This window comes from Xenopus laevis, chromosome 8L, assembly GCF_017654675.1.
Source record: "Xenopus laevis strain J_2021 chromosome 8L, Xenopus_laevis_v10.1, whole genome shotgun sequence".
In the NCBI taxonomy this organism is placed as follows: Eukaryota; Metazoa; Chordata; class Amphibia; order Anura; family Pipidae; genus Xenopus; species Xenopus laevis.
Genome location: NC_054385.1, coordinates 118,183,543 through 118,192,752, shown reverse-complemented (window position 1 = coordinate 118,192,752; position 9,210 = coordinate 118,183,543).

Here is a 9,210-nt window from a genome sequence, read left to right as displayed (position 1 = left end):
GCAGTGGAACAGAAAGTGCATGGGGACATAGAATTCCAAGACAAAGGCAGAACTATTATTAGGGGAATTCTGTCTATTGTCCAACATTGTAATTAGCTTTTACATTATAGAACAAATAACTGGCCTAGTGAGTGTAGCAACTTGTTTTTTGTTGAGTGAAGGTGGTATTGTATTAAATATGCTCTAAAAAAAAATATCCTTCTAGGGGAGCAGGCCATTTGGTGGGCCAGGTGCCCAGTTCACAATTAAATACTATGATGTTTTTAAACCCTGTGCAAGTTCCACACTTACTGGCCATATTGCCACCTCTCTCCTTTCCACCTGAAGCGCTCCCACTGGGGACAACAAGTATCCTTGGGTCTTGCATGGTATATGGAATATGGATTAGAGGCCCAGGCCTAGTCATCTTTGTGCCTCATATGAGTTTTAGCTTTGTATTACAGTAAGCATGTGCAGAATGTGGGGGGGGGGATAGATGCAAAGTTGGACCATTTTTTTTATATTCTTCAGGCCTCCAGCAGTGACCACTATGATTCTGCCCATGCATTGAGCTGTTACAGTTAGAGCTGCAGTATTTCTGGTCAGGTGATCTCTGAGGCAGCACACAGACCATCACAAAATGGTGGTTCAAGGCAAGAGATGTAAAAGGACAATATTTACTTAAATATATAGACCAGTTTGATAGGATTGTTTAATATGCCACTTAATTTGATATAAACCATCTGTTGCTTAAGTGTTCATTTTGGGGGTATAGTTTTCATTTAAGGCAAAACTTAAATTGGAGATCACCGAGCAATCGTAGAATTAACATTGTGCCATGTACGTGAGCAAATGCTAAATGTTGCCACACATGCCGGGACCTTATCAGTCTAAAGGTCAAATATTTCCTACAATTTGACCATTCGCATGGAGAGCTAAATAACATTAGTCTAATAGTTTGGTAAAACAACCCCAAGAAGCGTATTGCAGAGAGGACCTGTCACACGTCAATGCCCAATGCTAAGAAGGGGCATTGCCAGGTCAAAAGGTGCCATGCAGAATTGGCTAGAAAAATAACCAACTGAATCATAGAATGAATGGCAACCATAAGTCTGACAGCTTTAAAGATACAAACTGTGAGGTGCAAATCCTTGGGGTTTAGGGGCAAGTGGAGTACATGTTCATTTGCTGTCCTAGAATAATAGCAATTTGTTATGGATGAACAAAAGTAGAGCCAAAGAGCTGCTGGGGAGCTCAGTATATAGTATAGGGGGTGATTAATAATGTACATTGTCAGAGCCAAACTGATTATCTTGCCCTAGAAATAAGCAGGGGCCCTAAACAAACATATTCTGTGTCGTCCGCTAAGTTCTAGTTATGGCAGTGAGAAAGGACACTATAATCACATATGATCATAACCTTCTTATGACCTTCCCTGCCCGATTGTTTTATCACAAGTCTTACTCTATACCTTAAAAGTCCAACAGCCTCTGCTTTTTCAGGGTAACATACATCTTCATAGTGCACCACTGGGGTTGCGCTCACTGTTGAGAAATAAGGGAAATAGTTTATAGACACACACATTTACAGAATAAAACCAATAAAACAAAATACCATCACCAGTTTATTGCCCCCCAAATAATTTGGATGGAAGTGTGATAAAGCCCTAATATAAATCAATTTAGCAGCCAACATTCCTTTCTTTGTGGGTTCTATTTGAGACTGGACATTGTAGTTCTAGTGTGAGGGGAACACTGTAGGTTCTATTTGAGACTGGACATTGTAGTTCCAGTGTGAGGGTAACAGTGCAAGCAGTACAATGAGAACGGTCGCTGTTCCCTTTGCAGGTGCTGAATGTGGATTTCTATAGCAACTCTGTCCACCCTGAGCTGCTCATCCCCTTCTCAGGGCAACAGACATCTTCATAGTGCACCACTGGGGTTGTGCTCACTGTTGAGAAATAAGGGAAATAGTTTATAGACGCACACATTTACAGAATAAAACCAATAAAACAAAATACAGTCACCAGTTTATTGCCCCCCAATAAATGCCATTACAAGTTCTAGTGTGAGGGGAACACTGCAGGTTCTATTTGAGACTGGACATTGTTGTTCTAGTGTGAGGGTAACAGTGCAGGTTCTATTTGAGACTGGACATTGTTTTTCTAGTGTGAGGGGAACACTGCAGATTCTATTTGAGACTGGACATTGTTGTTCTAGTGTGAGGGGATCACTGCAGGTTCTATTTGAGACTGGACATTGTAGTTTCAGTGTGAGGGTAACAGTTCAGGTTCTATTTGAGACTGGACATTGTAGTTCCAGCATGAGGGTAACTGTGCAGGTTGTATTTGAGACTGGACATTGTTTTTCTAGTGTGAGGGGAACACTGCAGATTCTATTTGAGACTGGACATTGTTGTTCTAGTGTGAGGGGATCACTGCAGGTTCTATTTGAGACTGGACATTGTAGTTTCAGTGTGAGGGTAACAGTTCAGGTTCTATTTGAGACTGGACATTGTAGTTCCAGCATGAGGGTAACTGTGCAGGTTGTATTTGAGACTGGACATTGTAGTTCTAGTGTGAGGGGAACACTGCAGGTTCTATTTGAGACTGGACATTGTAGTTCCAGTGTCAGGGTAACAGTTCAGGTTCTATTTAAGACTGGACATTGTAGTTCCACCATGAGGGTAACTGTGCAGGTTCTATTTGAGACTGGACATTATAGTTCCAGTGTGAGGGTAACAGTGCAGGTTCTATTTGAGACTGGACATTATAGTTCCAGTGTGAGGGTAACAGTGCAAGCAGTACAATGAGAACAGTCGCTGTTCCCTTTGCAGGTGCTGAATGTGGATTTCTATAGCAACTCTGTCCACCCTGAGTTCCTCATCCCCTGCTCTGTACAACATGCTTTGCCTTCTTTGGATAATTATAATTCTGGCATTTAAATCAATTTTACCTTCACATCACATTCTCATTTCATGTCCCTTCAATGCAAATTCACATTGGCTAAGCCTGTAGCCACCAGTACAAAAGTAGCTGTTCATTATAATATCAATATAACACTTTTACCCGCTGCTATATTTGACCCAAAACAAAAATAAGGGTTTGATTAGCCTGTGTTTTGGGTCAAATGCACTCACATATAATTTACAGGCAGTCAATTAAATGGAAAATACATAACATTTTCGGAGACATTATAATTTATATTAATTTGAGTTAACACCGGACAAGAATATTGTATAATAATGTATTTATATCGGTTTTCTTTTCTAATACATGCACACTTACATTACACGCTCATATGTATAAATGGGCACAAGGCAAAGAAGAAATATATTTAATATAAGACATATACACAAACACACACACAATCCAAGTGCACTCTAATTATGTGTGTGTGTGTGTGTTTGTGTGTGTGTGTATATATATATATAGTATATATTTAATATTAAGGTGATTATAGTTGTTGTGTGAGTGGCAATTATGTATTGTTTAGTGAGATCACATATATATATATATATATATATATATATATCTATATATTTATTTTTTTTTTATTTTTTTGGGGAACCCTCTATGTATCTTTATGTGTAAATACTATACCTGAGCATTGTATGTATTTATCTGCATCTATTTATTTGTATCGACCCCCTCTCATTCTTAGCTTCTGTTTCTAATATAATAAGACATTTGCAGTACTTTGTGTATCCCTTACACAGACTATAGTTTATTTTAAGCTGTTCCTTAAAGCTGCATTGTCCCAAGGAGAGCCTCTCATTTCCTGATGTCCTGCCATTGTCTGCAATCTGTTCCACCAACACATTCCGCTGAATGAGGAAAAACCATCAGGAATGCAAATGGGGCTCTTCTTCCATTTATCACTCGCCTTCCCTTAATGAACGAGGTTTCAATTCTACACTTGAATGGCAGGGGGTGGGGGTGGATCTGCAAATAGAAATTTGGGAACTTTTGCTTTCTTAGGATTCATTTTCCTTGGAGGAGTTGATTAGTGCCGAATACCATTAATAAAAATCAACTGTAATTGCATTGGGGTTTTTTTTTTGCACATGCTCAAACCCATTATATATATATATATATATATATATATATATATATATATATATATATATATATATATATATATATATATACTGTATATATATATATATATATATATATATATATATATATATATATATATATATATATATATATATATATACATGTGTGTGTGTGTATTTCTATATATATATATATATGTGTGTGTATATCAGGCAAGGGCCTCCTTCCTCCTTGTCTCTTCAGCACTCAGCATGTAAAATTGTATGCAACTATATTTTCTAATCATCTTTTATTTTAGTAACGTATTGTCCTCTCTCTGTTCTATTAATGTATTGTTCTACTGTAGTACAGCTCTATGGGTACAAGTATCATTTTATCAATAAAGATAAACATACATACATATATAATTTTTTACATACAATAAAACGATTGATTCTTAAAATTGGGAGTGCTGGTCTCAGAATAATTGGAGTATACATAATTACCGTGCACCCCTCCCTTTGCTGAAAGCTATTTGCCTTGGAGTGCGGATACTCATTTGGAAGTGTATATATATATATATATATATATATATATATATATATATAGCGCTGACAAAGTTATACTGTATACTACTGCACTATTAACAAAAAGTAATTTGTTTATATATATATAAATATATATATATATATATATATATATATATATATATAAAATATTATAAATGTTTGCTATAAATTATATGTGTATGTATATATATATATATATATATAAACAGCAAACTAAGTCCAGCGCTCACTGGGTTTAAAAAAAATCACTAACTACTCTTAACTGGAGCGATCACTCCAATAAAGAATAATTGTTACTGGTTTTTTAAACCCTGCGACTGCTTGTTTGCAATATATATATATATATATATATATATATATATATATATATATATATATATATATATATATATATATAATGAAAAATTCAGTGCTCTGTCCATCTCAATCCATGGAAACACAGTCAGTGTATAAAATGGCATATAGCATTGCATTTAGTGCTAGCAACCTTATATGCTACTGATAAAGTATATATATAAGAACATTGTTGTCAAAAGTAGCTTATACATTTACGAGTAATGCTGTAAAGTACATGCCCTGTACATTCTGCTGATCATTTCCATTTTTTCCAGGCTCTGAATAGAGTCTGAAACATCAATTTGTTGATTTTTTTTTTTTTTTTGCTGCACGTCGGTAGACTTGCTAAATCTTTTAGTCAATATATTTAAATATATTTCTCTGCCATTAAGGATAAAGAATACCGTGCTAGTTCGCTAGCTATATAGTTCTCTCTATTGCTATATACTTCTCTATTTATGTATGTATATATATATATATATATATATATATATATATATATATATATATATATATATATATAATTTGTAGACAGTGATTCCAAAAATGCTTGAAATGGCAAAATACTAGTTATACAGATAAAGGGGAGCTGTGGATGAGAATCTAGAGGTGTATAACGCAGGCCTGGACTGGGATGCAAAATAGACCCTGGCATTTCAAATACATAAAAGTGTCAGACTGGGATGCCAGGGGCCCACCAGAAAGCCTTAGACCTTGGGCCCACAAAAAACCATACACCGTGGACCTTTCCAAACTATTATTCCTCCTCCTCTCACTCAACCTCTTTATTCTCCTAGTCTTTTATATATATATATATATATATATATATATATATAATAGGAGAATATTGTAAATATTGTAAATATATATATATATATATATATATATTTACAATATTCTCCTATTATTAAGCATTTTTCCCCATAAAGAAATAGGGAATGACCATGAAATAGAAGCAAGAGGGACCACTAACACCTGGGCCCACCGGGAGTTCTCCTGGTATCCCTGTGGGCCAGTCCGACACTGCATAAAAGGCCCAAACAACCCGCTACCAGCCCACTAATAGTGACTGTCTATGGAAATTCACAGTAGCCCCACAGATTGCCAGTGTGGGCCTGTGTATAGGTGTTACACCAATAGATCCCATGTTATACTGTCCTGCTGCACTGTTGGAATGTAAGGTGACATATAGAGTCGAGGTGACATATACAGGTGCACAGTAACACACACATGTGCATTTAATTCCCCATATCCAGGGCCCGTAGGCTGGGAACAGCAGTGCACAAGGACAAGTGCACAAATAAATACCAAAGCCCCATTAAAACAGATCTACAATGTAATACAGAACTACAATTCATGCAAACTAAACTACTGGGTGTGGATGGGTGAAGGATTTTTTTGGGGGGGGGGGGGGTGTTTCAATAAAATTGAAATGAAATGGGTTTTACTGGTTAATTTCTGCAGTTTTATTAACCCTTTCAGTGGCTTCTGTTCAGACAACCTGGCCCCCCACTCTACTCTGCAGTCTGATGGCTTCCCTGTAATGCCAGAGACAATATTAACCCTTGAGCTGGCCGGTGGTCCGCTTCCATTTATGGCTTTGCATTAAAGGAAAACTATACCCCCAAAATGAATACTTAAGCAACAGATAGTTTATATCAAATTGAATGACATAGTAAAGAATCTTACCAAACTGGAATATATATTTACATAAATATTGCCCTTTTACATCTCTTGCCTTGAGCCACCATTTCGTGACTCTATCTGTGCTGCCTCAAAGATCACCTGACCAGAAATACTACAACACTAACTGTAACAGGAAGAAGTGTGGAAGCAAAAGGCAGAACTCTGTCTGTTAATTGGCTCATGTGACCTTACATGTGGTTTGTATGTGTGCACAGTGAATCTTACGATGTCAGGGGGCGGCCCTTATTTTTTAAAATGGCAATTTTCTATTTATGATTACCCAATGGCACATACTACTAAAAAAGTATATTATTATGATAATGGTTCATTTACATGAAGCAGGGTTTTACACATGAGCTGTTTTACTCAGTATCTTTTAATAGAGACCTACATTGTTTGGGGGGTATAGTTTTCCTTTAAGTAAATAACTGTGGCCCTGGCTCTTTCAATGAGCAGAACACGGGTTATAAAAGAGTGATTTACGTTCCCCTTGAGGTGGGGGGGGGGGAGTCCTGCTCTGCTATAAACACATATGTTCTGCACTGGGAATCTAACAGGACAGGAGAGGAGAAAGTAGGGCAGTGTGTTTGTGTGTGTGTGTGTGTGTGTGTGTTTGTGTGTGTGTGTGTTTGTGTGTGTGGGCACCAATTTCACCTGTTCATTTCTTTCTTTAAACCAACACCCCAGAGATTTGATCTAGGTGCACATAAGCTGCACCCCTGTATCCCTTGCACTATCCTTTGAGTATCACATCGGGACAAATTGGCTAAAAATTCGCCAGCGTGACGGCATTCAGGCACTTTGCTGATTTACTAACAGGCGCAGGCGTAACTTCGCTAGCGAAAGAGACAGACGCTAGCGATCTTTCACACTCCAGGCGGATTATCGCTCTGGTGAATGGACGTAACTCCGCAAATTCACTAAGATGCGGATTTTACTGAACGGTACCTCTTTCGCCCAGACTTGCCTTTGCCACCTCAGACCAGACGAAGTGCAATAGGACTTTTTAGTGAAAAAAATTTCTAAGTCCTAAAAAACGCTGGCGTCTTTTCCTTTATTCAGAGTGATAGGCTGCAAAAATCCTTAAATTTTTTTTGGATAACCGGGTTCCCCCATACATTTTCGAACATATGGAACATTAACTATACACTGGGCTCATGTGTAGGGCATTATAACAACTCTATTTTATTTTATTAATGTTCCCTGGACTTGTGTAATGTAATGTATTTGCTGCAACATATACGTCCATTCAACTTTATAATTTCCGCTTAATGCAAATCAGCCTGAGTGAAGATTTCTAACGAAGTTGCACTAGGGAGAATTGAACGCTAGCGCATCTTCGCTTTGATTGCTGTCGTAACGCTAGTGAAAATTCGCCAAGCGTTCGGCGCCCTGGACACAACTTTGGATTTTAGCAAACTAGTGTTGTCTGAGCAAATTTTTTTTTAGCAATGTGTGCGAAGCTGTCGCTGGCGAATTTTCGCAGGTTAGGGAATTTGCCCCATAGTCCCTTGCACTGCTAAAACTCAGTATCACACACACAACCTCTTGCTCCTTGCACACCTGTCTCACACTTGCAGCAGTATCACTCTCCTCTGAATACTCACACTCTGCAGCTCATCTCAGCCCCTTGCACTCTTTCCCCATTTCACTTCTTATAGTATCACACACTTTATTCCTACCCTCTATGAATATTGGCCCTGCAGTCCTGTGATTATAATGCACACTGCTCCCTGGACTCTTAGCGGGGATATTTACTACACTCGATTTTTTTTCTGGTCGAGGTTTTTTGGGCAAAAACTCACATTTTTATAACGAAAAAATAACTAAAATTTATACCCCGAAGCTGCAAAAAGTCTGATGCCATATCAAACCTGTCGAAGTCAATGAGAGATGTTCCTTTTACAATTTGAAGATATCATGAAATGCGATGGGTTTCATCCGATAATTTGGGGTGTTCAGGCAATAACCTGAAAAGATTGAGTGATTCAGGCATCAAATTAACCTGAAAAGATTGAGCGATTCGTGCATCATATCTAAAAAATTTGTACAATTCGATTTACGCCCGATTTTGTCGAGTTTTTTCCCGACCAAAAGTTATTTTATTGATTAATAAGATAAAATTGTGGATGTGAGTTCGGTCAGGTTTGGTTTACTAAAAATACGAGATAAATTTGAGTTGTAGTAAATAACCCCCATAGTGTTCACAATCAACATAAAACATAAGCACAGTTCCCTACTGCAAAAACAGCAGCAGGGAGCAAAGGGTTAAATTGATCGCATGCTGCTTTGTCATGTAAAATTGTTCTCTTGAATTCTCCCTCTGTCCACCTGTTACCCAAAATGTGCAAAGCCTTAAGGCAAGGGAATTACTGAGGATGTATTCATCTGAATAAAAAATGATAATAGAAATATGCTGGGTGGCATATGAATATATATATATATAGGTATAGGACCTGTTATCCAGAATGCTCAGGACCTAGGGTTTTCCGGATAACTGATCTTTCCGTAATTTGTGTCTTCATGCCTTAAATCTACTAGAAAGTCATGTAAACATTAAATAAACCCACTAGACTGGTTTTGCTTCCAATAAGGATTAAT